The sequence below is a fragment of the Gymnogyps californianus genome, chromosome 3 (assembly GCF_018139145.2).
Source record: "Gymnogyps californianus isolate 813 chromosome 3, ASM1813914v2, whole genome shotgun sequence".
In the NCBI taxonomy this organism is placed as follows: domain Eukaryota; kingdom Metazoa; phylum Chordata; class Aves; order Accipitriformes; family Cathartidae; genus Gymnogyps; species Gymnogyps californianus.
The window spans coordinates 30049383-30063780 of record NC_059473.1 but is presented as its reverse complement, the minus strand read 5'-3'; positions in this window follow the sequence as shown (position 1 = coordinate 30063780).

Below are 14398 nucleotides of genomic sequence, written 5' to 3'. Positions count from 1 at the left end.
TCTCTATCTCTATGCCAGTCTTCCCCCCCTCGCCCCCCAGTGCTCTGCAGTGAGTTATTTACTCCTAGGTAAACCAGAGCATTGCAGAGCTTTATTTTCAAATGTAAGTACGATTTCATTATTTCAGCATATTTTCTGTGTCTTTTAAATGTAACTTGTATCTGGGTTTGTTGTGAGAAATACTAGAACACTTTCCTTATAATCAGGGTGACAGTTACGGTATTAACTGATTTGGTGGTTATCAGATCACAACCATGTGGGAAGGAGTAACTCTCTACAGACTGTCTCTATTCAAGGAGAAATTCTTTATATTGTATGATCTTTAAATGTGGGAAAAGGTAATAAAGCATTCGTGCTTAAATTGACAAATCAGGCGTCTCAAAGTTGGGAAGTGTTTAAGGGTATCCTTTGGAGTGCCCATCCTCGGCACTAAGTGAGGCATGGGTTCCACAGGAGAAGTGTTATGTGATTACCTCGTCTGAGGCAAGGCAATGGTGTAGTGCATATCCGTAGCATAACTATAAGAAGCCAAGGATAAGTATCAATGGTATTTTCTAGCCTCTTGAGTGCTTGACTTCACAGCCTGAAGAAAAGTCTTTTTCCAGAGATGTTATAATGTCCTTTCCTGGCTTGTTCTTTAAATGAGAGACTAAAAACTGGTTAGGAGCAGAAGGTAGGACAGCAGTCCTGAGTCCGGTTTCCACTGGGTTCGGTCTCGTTCCATCACAGGTGTCACACCACAGGATCCCTTTCATAAGCTTATCGAGTTGCTTTTTAAAACCCATTTGGCAACCGTTTGGCAATGTTACCCAACAGAAGCTAATGATTGTATTCTGTGTATAAAAAAGAAGTAAATGGGGGAGACCCCAACCAAACTTAGACCCACTGTCAGTGAACTGGGATTTCAGTTGTATCCAAACAGGAGTGTGACTGTTCAGATGGGATTTACATGAAGGTGGCATGTTTCGGTACAGGTGAAACTGCGTTTCAGTAGTATCAGCTTCCTTGTCAAATCCACAGAAGCTAACGATGTGGGCTGTAAAAGTAGTGTTAATTACAACATTAATGTTGTTAGTCAGCATTTCAAACTGAATATTTGCTGGTCGTAATAAAATGAGGAACCCTGGCCTTGGAGGCAGACTTTGTTAACTTTGCATTGCATGTAAGCAATTACAGCATTCCAGGAGCTCCTCTGTATCTTGATGACTTTAAAAATGTACAATTGTAGCTGAAAAATGAATGTCCAATATACTTATCACAGAACAAAAATATAAATATATATGACATCTTTGTTCCATTATTTCATTTCTGTTTGTAAACTATGTTCATAGACAAATCTATTTTGTATATTTCTGGCTAATTGCTGGCAAGATAGACATAAATATGTCTAGGAATGGACATGCAATAAACAAACTATCCAGAGTTTTAAAACAATGTATTTTGGTGGTTTTAAAGATAGGATGGTTTTGGTCAGCAGATCTTCACTCTGCAGATCAGCAGATCAACATGCCAAGCAATGCTTGTTCACATTTCATTTGACTGAGGGTGCAGGTTCATAGTTTTCTACTGGTGCAGAAAACAGAGACAAGGTTTTGGTTTTTTGTTTTCCTAGAACTATTCACAGGAATTACTTATTTAAAGAGTTAATTAAATGAAGCTGCACCTTAGCAACATCTACTCCAGGCTCTTTGGGTGACTTTTCTAAATTTTTCTTTTATCCTCCCAGTGACTTTAGCACTTGTAAAATTCTGATGTTGCGTGTTTCTCCTAATAGCATCCTAAGGGAGCAAAGCTCATCTCACCAGCAAAAATAAAAAAAGGGGGGGGGGGGAGGCAAGAGACACAAGTGTACTGTGTTATTTAGGTGTGTGCAGTGTTCCTACTGTATCCTGCAGAAACACCTTTGTTATTTTTTCATTCAAACTCAGCTAAACAGTACTTCACTAAAATAATTCTTGAAGGAGCTTATACCAAACCAAAGAGAATAGGAAAATTTTAGTAAGTAAAATGTTATCAATGGAACAGAGATTGACTGTTCATCATGCCTGGTATATATTGCTTTGTCTAACAACTTGCCCCAGCAGGCTTACAATTGTGCTCTCTCTGAAGACCTTCCCAGCTGCAAGACCTGATTGACAGAATCTGTGGGCAGATGCACTTGCCAGACTCCAATAAAGACGGGGCCTTGGGAAAATCTAAGGCAATTATTGACGGGCAGCAATCCACTAATCAGACAATTTCAAAATTAATCCCACAGTCCCTTACTGTATTAGCTTACCTCCTTGTTTGTATTTATACAGCAAATTCATGACTTCAGTGAATACTCTCCCTTCCAGCCCAATTATGTCTCTCTGAGGGTATTAAATTAAAAACAGAAGAAATATTGAAAGTGGCTTGCAATTAGTTTCTTTAAAAGGTGGTATGGCACTTGCAGGCTGGGGTTCTTAATATGATGCTTGATAATAAAAGTAAACAGGATTTTTTTCGTCATGCAAGCAAGGCAAGTATTCCTAATATGCCTTGTTATATAGTGGCCTATATATAATGAGAGAAAAAAGTGATTTGATTTTGGAGATTAATTATATTTTCATAAAATTCTTCTAGAGTAACTGACAAGTCCACAGTGTCTCCAAATAACATAAATAGATTTTGGTTTGTGCGGTTTGATTTATCTTTCCCTTGTTTTATTTTGATCACTTTATAATACAAAATTGCATTGCATTTGGTTGTAATCTGCCTTTTAAATGAAGACTGATCCAAATAGAACATTTCTTTCACATGGAAATGAAATATAGAACCATCTTCATGGTGTAACTGTTTAAACATGAGTCACTGCCTAGAGTTCTTGGTCATGTACAGTGTATCTCATTCTTTTAAAATTTGGAATTCTGTATAGAGTTCCTGCAGTGGCTGAAGAGTGGTTTCTGCAGATCTGAACCTGAATGTAGAATTTCTTTTTTTATTATCAAAAACGGGCGACCAAAGAGAGACATCACTTTTAAAGGGCATTATTTTGTACCTTTGCACTGCAGATGGCTATTGGCTTGGGTAGTAAGAGCACTGTGCACTTCTGCTGTTTCCCATGTGCGGTAGGAAGCGTGCAATATTATTTTTTGTTTATTACTGATCAGTTTGCTTTCAAATACAGAGGAATGAAAAAAAAAAATGAGCCAATCAATGGGTAAACTCAGTGTACCCATGGGTTGGAGAGTAGATGGTGCAGTGCTAACTGTAAAAAGTGTAGAAAGTATTTCCAAGTTGAGAAATATGTGGGGCAGAGATTCGACTGGAGAGGCTTAAGCTCAAACCCTTCCTGGGTAACTTTGGTGGGTTCAGCCAATTTCTCTGTATCTCAGACTTCCATCTGTACACCACCTTGAATGGATGCTGTGGGGAAAAAAAAAAAAGTGATGTGAAAGTTTTATTGGGTTTTATTAAAAGTATAGAATTGGTATAATTTTCCACTAAAAAGGATAAATAATTCTGTAAGTGACAGCAGAGATGGTTAACTCTGATCTTTTTAGTAAACGTACGTGGAGCTGATAAAAATATAGTTACAAACACACAACCTCATCTTCTACTTCGAACAAAAAGATTGAATGAACAGTGTCCATTTTGGGCTTTTGTAATCAGTCACAAGTTTGCATTGATTCACAAACATGGAGGACATATGAGGCAAGAGTTATACCCTAAGTAAACTATTTTCTGATTACTCGAATGATTTCTCTAACTCTCTTTCCAGAGCTATGCAGTCACTTGTCACGGAAAAGGGCTAAGGTAACACACTTGTATGGTTGGATACATTTACACAAGAAGATGAGGCTCAGGAGACACGAGGGTAAAAGTTCCTATGCTTCCTTTATACTCCAGTGTCTAACAAAGCCTGCAATGATGCCAAGCTGCCTTTCCTAGTGCAAGCAAAACCCACGATGGAGCTACTGGTAGGCCTTGCTTTATATTACTTTTATTTGATTTATTGCAGAAGTTGTTAACACCCCATAGTTCTCTGAATAAAATAAAACAAGAAAACCTATAAGACTCAGCAACAACATAAGCCAGGGAGCCTTTCATCTTCATTATGAACTAATTCAGCTGTTGATTACCTCGTGATTAACACCTCCATATGTAACAAAAGATGCATTCTGTGAGTAGCAAGCTCCGTAAGGTAACAGCTCATGCAATTTGGCATATTTCAATCTAGCTCAGGAGTACAGAGCATGAAAAGTGGGAGGCTACCAAACAAAAAAGGTTATCCAGATTTCTGCCCATCCTCCCAAAGACATCTTTTAAAGCCCACCAATTCATCAGATAGATTTTACATGAAATGATAAAAAAGTGCTTTGAAAATCACAGTGCTTGTTAAGAAAGCAGTACTTGATGAATTAAGGTCGCAGCTCGGTTTAGCAAGGGGTTGAGCTTGGAGGTTTCAGACCCTGAAATCCTTTCCTGTAACTAAATAATATTTTAGTAAATGAGGGCAGCTCTTCAATCCACATCTGCCTAGAGGGATCCTCGTTAGACATGGGTACAGTTCAATTTCCCTGCTCACACTGCGATTCAGGCAACTGATCATGCTGCTATTTGTGGGCATTCCTTTGTCTTCGTTTTATATGTGCAGGTGGATTCAGACCACTGGCTTTACATATGCCACCAGCTGGCGACAGCTTTCGGCTGTGGTTGACCTGGGTTAAGTTAGAGCTGCTGACCAAAAAGTAAAAGTTGGCGTTACCGAAGCCTGAAGTTATTTGTTGCCCTTTAGTGGTTGCTGGTTCTAAAGCAGCAGCAATTAGGTTTGTGTGGCACAATAAACAAAAATAGAAAGTGCGTTCATATGGATAATGTAAAGATTAAAGCTCTTGCACTCTCAGCTGCACGCTGAATAGCTCGCGTTTTTATATGCTTTTAAATAGGAGAGCTGCGTAACATGACCCTCTAGTTGAAAGGATGCAGAATCGCTATACTCCCATCTGGATTATTACATTCAATTTAGGCCACATGAACTCCTGTGCTGAAGGTGTACATCTAAGAAAATGGTTGTGAATTGAGCGTGACTTGCATAAAAGAGCAAGTTGCACCTATTCTCTCTTGAAAAGCATCTGCTTTTAGTTAAAATCACAGTTGGCTTGCCAGTCAGCCATGGGGCCCCCATCTTCTTTTCTGTATCACCCCACATTCACATGCTTAATATACTAGTAATTTTATTATGGAGCTGTGGTCAAGACTCTGTGGCTAAGGTTGCAACCAGGTTCTTTTATAAGCTCTGTTTTTTGTCTGCCCCACTAGAGCTTTCACTAGGAAAATTGACTTGAAAATTGGCAACATTCACTCTGCACTTCATATCCATATATTTGCATTCTCAGGCATGTTTAATTGTCATGCTCCCTGCTTTACTACTCTTTCAACTTTAATGTTAATTATTGGGCTCCACTTAAAATTAAGCCTTTCTTGGTGTCTTTTAATTATAATAAAGCCCTAGGCAGTTGGGTTACTATGACCACTGCATATTACACAGTTCTTGGTTGTGGCCCTCAGTTGCCTTGGTATGGCTTATTTGTAGACTGGAAGCTCTTTGACTTTTTGTTGAATTCATTTGAGCATTTTGACAGTCCCAGTCTGCAACTCAAACCTCTTCCTATTACTGCAGTAAAAATAAGTGGTAATAAACATTCAAACAATTCATAGACACAACCTGGCTCCAGTTGAAGCTGATGGCAGAATTTCCACCAACGTCAACAGGAATGGGGTGCAGCTGTGGCTCTCATTTTGTAAATGACTGTGGGTGCTAACTAATCCTACCATCTAAATTAAACCAGTCGTGTTTTCTAAGCATTGTTTCCTTATCATTTTAAAAATTGAAATCATTGTTTTTTGCAAGATGCTGAAAGTCTGCACACTTGAATGTAGGGAGTATGCATGTAGCAGAGTTGATCACTTATAATTGGCAAAGTTTGTTTTGAAAATGATGCTGAATTTGAAGAAGTGTAATGCAAGTAGTTCCTTGTTTTCTTTTTTTATTTACTTTTCTCATCACTCTTTAAATGCAAAATCCAGCCTTGCTCACAGGAGCTAAGTAGTGGTAGAGGATTTGCAAGCAGCCAGTTGACTTTGGCACCTTAGTCTGTGTTCCAAAGTGAATTCAGATTAAAGCAAGGTGGCAAAGTCTCGATTTTAAAATGTAGTAGCTGTTGTTATTCCATAGAGGATGACATTTTTCCTATTCGGTCTGGTCCAGTTTCATGCAATTTCTGAATAGTTGTTCCTGACTATGTATAGGAAAGCTGTCAAGAATCCTATATCCAAAAGTGACTTAACAGCATCCAGACCTCTAAATAATTGACATTTTCACATTCAGCATCCTCGGTGTACAATTCACTATTTAAAATGAACCAGGATCTTCTAAGTCCTCTACAGTTTTTTTTCAAAGTTTTACCTAAGTTCTATAAATACATAGGCTCTGCAGTCAGAGAGGTTGAAAACTGGTGAAAGAGCCAAAATTATCTGCAAGAAATATCCTTTGATATTTTCAAAAGAGATTTGATGAAGGTCAAAAATTGAAAAACAAAGGAAAACAGAAGAAAGTCTGCTGCTAGAAGAGAGAGAACCTATTAAAAGTAGGGCTAAGAGGGTGATGGTGAAGGTGGTAAGGGGAGGCAAGTCTAAAAGGAAGCATGGGGTGTGGAATGGGAGACATTTTCAGGCAAAGGCAGAATGGATAGACATGAATACTCTCGGGAATGTTAGTTGGTCTGTGATACCTTGTTTTGAAAAAAGTTATCTTTTTTAAAAGTATGTAGATTTTTCCCCTCTTCCACTGAACTGTTCGATGTATTTGTTATCCCTTTTGAGCAAATTTCTCAGACTTGCAATGCATTAATTATTCTTAATGTAAAGTGCAGTATCCTTGCCTTTAAAGTATAAATTCACACCCACTGGGGGAAAACCTTGTCCATTCTTCTAACAGAAAGAATACAATTCTACCATATGATAGAGAAGTTGTGTCTGAGAAGTCTGTGCAAAGTTGACCATCTCAAAAGTGTAGCACTGAATCTGCCAATAGTACCAGTCCAAAGAAGGATCTGTCTTACGGATGTATGGCACTATGCATGTTCAGAGGAACATATTGCAGACCTGAGACCACAGTAACTGTAGCTTCTAGCTTTAAACAGGTCATGGTATTGTTAGTGATGCAGCGACAAACTACACACTGGCCAGAGAAATTTAGGAAGTGCTTGGGCTGTAGTTGTAGCTAGATGATTCCAGGAATCTCTCTTGTCCAAGAAGGACTTGAAAGTGTACACAGAAATTGGCCATTCCTACTTAAATAAGTATAGCTAAATATTGAAAATCTCTGGAAATTCCTTTTTCAGACTTGATATAGTTCACTCCTCAGATCTGAGAGGTAATATGAAGTAATACTGTATTACTGCTAGCCTATTGATTGAGCTGGTACATTCCATGTCAAATTGTGCTTTGTTTTATTGAATGTGGGAACTCTTAGCATGTTCTTTGACAGCAAAACCCTCTGCGAACCAAGAATCTGGGATATCTTTATTGTGTACCTACCACAGAGAGTTGTCACTAGTCTGTACTCTGCAGAGAGGGTTTGAGATAGACAAATCTCTTTAAAGATCAGGCTTTTTAGGAGGCTGCACAGTGAAGTCTGCCTTGTTGGTTTATTTGTGTGTATTGCATTTGTAAACTTAGTGATACATATATTAAAATTCATGTAACTTAGTATGACGCTGTTTACTAACTTCATGCAATATATATCAGTTTAAAAAAATCTCTCACATTATGTGTAAATGGTAATAAAATGAAATCCCTTAGCAGTCAAAGGAATTAGCCGATATATGAGTGAAATACCAAAGCAGGTCTTGTTATTTTTATGAAACTGTGAATAATATAAGTATCCAATTGATAAAATTTTATTAAAGCTGACAGCCCTTAAGTGATCTAAGTGGTAAATATTGAAATGAAGTTTCAACAACACTGCAGTACCAAGGGAGGCCTAAGGCAGTAATAAGGATTAAACAATGATTTAATGTTGTTCCTTGGGGGTAGGGATTGTTGTTTTAATGGAGAGCAAAAGCTCACTTCCTTCTAAATAATTAAACTGTGATTTGAGAAATTGATCTAAGGTAGTTGTAGTGGTTTGTTAAGTCCGAAAGAGATAAATGAAGGCAAAGTGTCCTGGGGCAAGGGGAAGTCGGGGGAGAGTAGTGAAGAGATAGTTTTGCAGGATAGATTCATGACAAGTGTCCCTTGGGAAGGGGGAAGCTGGCAATGAGCATATTTTATCTTTTATTTGTAATGTAAACAGACTTGTGCTGCCTGAGGCTGGGTAATAGCTAATGAGCAGGGGGTTTCCATGGGGTGCAGATTTTATTAGCACAGCTTATAAAAAACAGAGCTAAATTAAAAATGTGGTGTCTTCTGGATAATCTGATAATCAGTGATGCTACAGGGAGCACCTCCCCCTAAGCAGAGCGAGTGTATTAGCATATGCATGTAAAATTTCCAAACAATTTGTTCAGCAATTTTTGTGAGCTGAATGGCTTTCCCATCTTCGTAGCAGAAGGCAGATTTCACATAACAGAGCTGAGTATTTTGGGCTGTATTAGGAATGCAGGAGTGAAGGAATTTTGTAATGTGTTTCAAATCTGTCATTTGTGTATAAGCAGTGGGAGACTTGGCCAGAGAACTTCTCATCATATATGCCTCTTGGGTGATTGTTACAAATGAGATGACAGCTAGGATGGTGGTAGAGATGGGATATAAGTGGAAAAAGAGGGAGAGAAAACTCTGCCTAATTAGATAATTGCTTAGGGTAATTTCCTTGGGGTTAACATGATACACAATCCTGAATAGTTCTAGACTACTGATGCAGAGCTTCCAAAATTGTGGTGGATGGTTTCCAACTAACCACCCCTCTCAGTCTGTATGTGTGTAACACGGTTTAGAAACACAATTAAATTGAGTTAACATCCAAGAAAACGTTGAAATTCCCTCTATTTACTGGAAAAGACCGTCTCTGTGCTCAATCCATGCCTTCAGGTGTAGATACAAATGGGCAGGGTACATGTTGTCTGTTCAAAATAAAGTTGTATTTGGGCTATAGCACATCAAAGGAGGAATAAGTTGAAACATCAAAAGCCCCTGAGAACACACACCACTGTCCAACAAAGTCTCATGACTACCACTGCCAATGCCTCCATTTTTCTCAGCACCCAAGGCAAAGCTCAGAAGGCAAATGGAATGCAGAGCATGAATGACAAAAGTCTTCTAGAACTTCAGTTTTACGATACCTGTAGTTTCCATCAATAAGAGAAAAGGATATTCCAACAACACGTGGCTATCAGAAGCTTTGGCACTTAGTGAGTGAGGTCCACTGAAACAGGAAAAATCAAGATAAATGTTCCTGCATCTCTCACTCCAGGCTGTAAGACCTGGGGCTAGTAGCGTTAAAGCTAAGGTTACACAGTCAGAAACATGTCTTTGACCCACCTGCTCCTCTCTGTGCAATAAAATGAAGAAATGGAAGTGAAACCATGCAAGCAGATAAGTGTGTATAAAATGATTTGCTGGTTTGATTTTTTCCAAGCAGACAGTTTTATGTTGTTCTATTTTGGATACGTTTTACTGTAATTAAAGGAAAACCTCAGGACCACCCGCTGTACAATCAACCTTATTGTTCCCTACTCCTCAGGCTAGCAGAGAGAAGACTGTCGTGGTTTAACCCCAGGCAGAAACTAAGCCCCACACAGCCGCTCGCTCACTCCTCCCCAGTGGGATGGGGGAGAGAATCAGAAGAGTAAAAGTGAGAAAACTCGTGGGTTGAGATAAAGACAGTTTAATAGGTAAAGCAAAAGCCGCGCATGCAAGCAAAGCAAAACTAGGAATTCATTCACTACTCCCATCGGCAGGCAGGTGTTCAGCCATCTCCAGGAAAGCAGGGCTCCATCACACGTAACGGTTACTTGGGAAGACAAATGCCATCACTCTGAACTTCCCCCCCCTTCCTTCTTCTTCCCCCAGCTTTATATGCTGAGCATGATGTCCTATGGTATGGAATATCCCTTTGGTCAGTTGGGGTCAGCTGTCCCACCTGTGTCCCCTCCCAACTTCTTGTGCACCCCCAGCCTCCTCGCTGGTGGGGTGGTGTGAGAAGCAGCAAAGGCCTTGACTCTGTGTAAGCACTGCTCAGCAATAACGAAAACATCCCTGTATTATCAACCCTGTTTCCAGCGCAAATCCAAAACATAGCCCCATCCTAGCTACTAGGATATTATGTTTTGGTACGTTGATATTTCAGATTGGATTTGGTTTTGCATGTGTACATCTTAGTTTTTTATTTCTATTGGAGAACACAAGGCAGAAGAAACATCTTGCACTTGGAGCCAGAAGATGGTAGAACTGAGTCTCAGGAAATAGGTTTATCCTTCCCATGGAAGTTCATTCCATGGGCTCAGCCTGTCCCTAAGAAGATTTCTGTGTCCTGAAGAGGCAAACTCTGCTTTATGGAGAGCTCCATTGTATGAGAGAAGTGATACACACCTGAGGTTTTTAGGAAGCCCGTTGAGGAGATGAACTGGGAATTCTGAACATGATTCAAGTTCTGTGGAAAGCCAGGGTGGGGAGCTGGGACAGGGCTGACATGCTTATGGTAACTCATGTTAGTGAGGAGGTGTTGTCACAGCATCACTGAAGTTGGGAGGCACCACTGGAGATTGTCCAGTCCAGTCTCCCTGCTCAGAGAAGTGACATGTTCAGGGCCATGTATTTTAGTACTTGACACCAGCTGGAGTTTCCAAATGTCAGAGTACTTCCTGTGTAGGTATGTCACATGGCTCTAGTCCATACTTAAGGAAAGGATGGTGTAGGTAAATGAAAGTTATCACCTGCCAAGATAGAGTAACAGGGTAATGATAGAAGCATTACTTGTTTGTTATTACATTCAGCTAATATCCGTGTGAAACACCAGAGTATTTCTAAGATATGGAACTAACCAAAATAAAATACTTAAAAATTATTTTCTCTGCCCCCAAAATGTACTTCTGCCACCAGATATTCACTCATAAGCTTATCCTAGGTATTGGGACTTGTCAATAGTAATGAATGGTAATACTGTTGAATAATAACTACAATACTGTAGGTAATCTTGATCTCACTGGCATGTGAGTTTGTGTTGTCAGTTCAGCTGTTTTGGAACAGGAAGAATTGGTCAAAATTAATAAGTGAAGCATTTTACAACTGAAAAATTATATTCTGATCCTCTAGAGAGCCAAGACCTCCATCTATTTTAGTAGACCAGAACTGTGCTGTGGATAGATTTGGAAGTGTGCCCAAGGTGAGACCCAAGATATTTACTCTATGGAGACCAATATGTTACATTTGATCTTCTGGAAGGATACAATCCAAATTCTTGGTTATCACAACATGGCATAGCATGATGTTTATTCAGGGAGAATAATGCTCTGTTTTAGAGGATCAGGTGGTACACATCACTAATAGGAAAATCAATAACGGCTGATTATTTGCTTACTAGGGTGTCGGTAGACAATTCCATTCCTGCCTTTGCCCTATGCTTGCTGAAGAACTATCATGCAAGTCAGTTGTCTTTCTAGGCTTCCATTTGCCGTATCTACAACAGTAGTAAGAGCGGTTCCTTTCTTACTAGTTTTCTGATCTGACTGCTTTTAGATGATCACCTCTTCACTGCAGCAAGTGCCTTGTTCTCCGCATCTGAAATGGAGCTGAAATAAGAGCTTGAAAATTAATGTGAAGAGCTTTGTCACTGTTGGCTTAAAACACATTTTTGCCATGGTCAGGTTTCTTAGAACAGCTTTTTTGTGGCAAACATTGTTATGTTTTGACTTAAATATAGCAAAATCTTCAACATGATGAAATGGCAAAAAATGTCACAGTTCATCATGCTACAAAGTATAAACAATCATCAAACAGGTGAAAAACACATTAAAGAAGAATAAAACTTCAAACAGGTTTTAAGTAGTTCACTTTTATGTTTTAATAGCTCTTTAGGAGCCTGTAAATAGAAAGTCAATTGGATTTCAGACTTGTTTCCATAGTTATATTACACACAGGGAGTATTCAATAAAACAAATCTTTTATTTAGTTCCTGACAGGTAATTAAAATGTGCCTCTGCATTTTCTTGTCTGTTACACTAGGAACTAATATCAAAGATTTCTAGAGTTCTCAAGTATTCACAAATATATTGCAACTTAATTTTATCTTTGAGGCTGCAAACCTAGTGCTAACTGGAAGTCTTTAGTTAGAGGAAAGTTTGAATCCTGTTTGGCATTCTAAGCCTAACATTTCTTTTTTCCTACAAAGATTTGCTCTCAGCTTCAAAGATCCCGAGTCCCATTTACACAGTTTTCAAAGTAATGAACTGTGGGGAAAGCCAAATATGTAGAAAAACAGCAACTAGTAACAGATCACATTTAGAAAACAGAAAAAAAAAAAAAGATACTGTGTCAACATTCCTGAAAATATAGGGGGGAGGATGTTCTTGAGGGTTAAAGTAGTATGAAATTATTTGAATTTCTTATTAGTCAATGAAATTGTTTTTGTTTCAAGCATCTGATAGTTTTCTAAGTACTGTTCCACAAATGACCATTCAGTGTTGCGATCTCAGTGCTATATTTTTAGCAGTTTTAGAAGACAGCACCTGTGAATGTCAAAGAAAAGCTAGAGAGTCATTTCTCTTTATTGCTGAAAGGCTACCTGCATTGGTCTGGCTAAATCAGAAACTTTCAGTCTTTGTGTTTTTATATGACTGTATGTGATGGCACCATGTGGTAGGATTTCACAGCTGGGGATCATATAAAGATTAAGCTGCCTTTTACCAACCTTACATTTTTTTTCTGGTATATCATTGTAATCTCTTGCCCTTAAAATGTTTTAGTACCCACTATAGGGCATGGTGACCAGTAGACCTACCAGGATTAGAAATAACTGTATCAAAATCAAAATGTCTAAATTAGAAAATGGCTCACTTTTACAGGAAGCTGCCTCTGTGCTATTCCTTGTGTATCTCCCAGATACATGGAGGAAGATCGCTTTAGAAAGGGCTTTATCAATTAAATTGATTAAGAACAGGTTTATGATAATTAAGAATGGCCACAGTTTTGCATTTGGTAACTTTCCTCTGTGATGAATTTCTGACACCTGCCTTGTCATTTTGGCTACAATTGTCTGACTGCATTGATAACCAACTACCTTGTTCTTTGTGCAATGCTACGCGTTGGTTGTTCTCCCTATGTTTATCTAAAACTGTTGTAATTTTTCTTCCATCAGGCATGCTTAAGGCAATATATAATTTTTCAGGTGTGTTGGGTGCATCCTCCTGTTAGCAGCATTTGTATAAGACCATGCCATATTCCACAGTTCTGGACCAGCTCGGTACTATTGGGGGATGGTTGATAGGCACAGAGACAAAAAGCTAGGGGTACCAGAGTCGTAAGACGTGCTCCTGGAAAAAAGACAGTCAGGAGCGATGGGGCTTCCCAACCCAGTATGGGAAGGCTATGTAAAGAGACTACTGCCTTCCAGATGACCATGTCTAAACGGAGGCAGCAGTGTCCAAAGGGAAGGATATCAGCTTCTCAAGGATTGCCAGCTTGGGCTGTTGACTATCGCAGGTCTGTTGAGCAACGTGACTAGTTATGGCTATTACTTTACACACAAATGCATTTCTGCCCCTTGCTGAGGCTTGAGGCAATAGGCTTATGTTTTATGATTATTAAAATATCATAGCGGTAGTACTAACTTGTACAATTTCTGGTATAACTCCCCCACCCTCACTTCTTCTTTTATGTTAGAGTTAGAAGAACAGTTACAATCTTTATTGTCCTTTAAAAACGAGTTTGGAGAAATTATTATAGAAGTGGTGTAATCTCAACAGAATGATAAGATTTGCAGTATTGCTGATGGGCTCAGTTAGGCCAATAAAATTCCAGAAAAAAGCCTAAGCTGCAGGAATTTACAGGGATTTATGAGTTCTTGGCACAATCAGGAATAACTGTTTCCATGAATGGCCATTTTATCAAAAAGAAAAATTAGAGAGTTATGTAGCACAAGATGTTTGCTACGGTGGAAAAAGTCCTTGTTTCTGGATTACTCTTGGCTCTATCTATTGTCAGAGCTAATCACACTGAGCAGTTCATCTGTTCATTACTGTAATATTGTATTTACAGCATGCATAAATACAGCTGTTTTCATATTGAGCCTGATGCCTGCTTTAAACCTGTCTTTTATCTATTGTTCTTACATTTCTAACCCACTTACTGCATTTGCAGATACTGCAACAAATTTAGGTGTTTTATAAATCTAACAGAATGCCTTGTGTACTGATTGATGGAAAATCAGTTGTTCAGT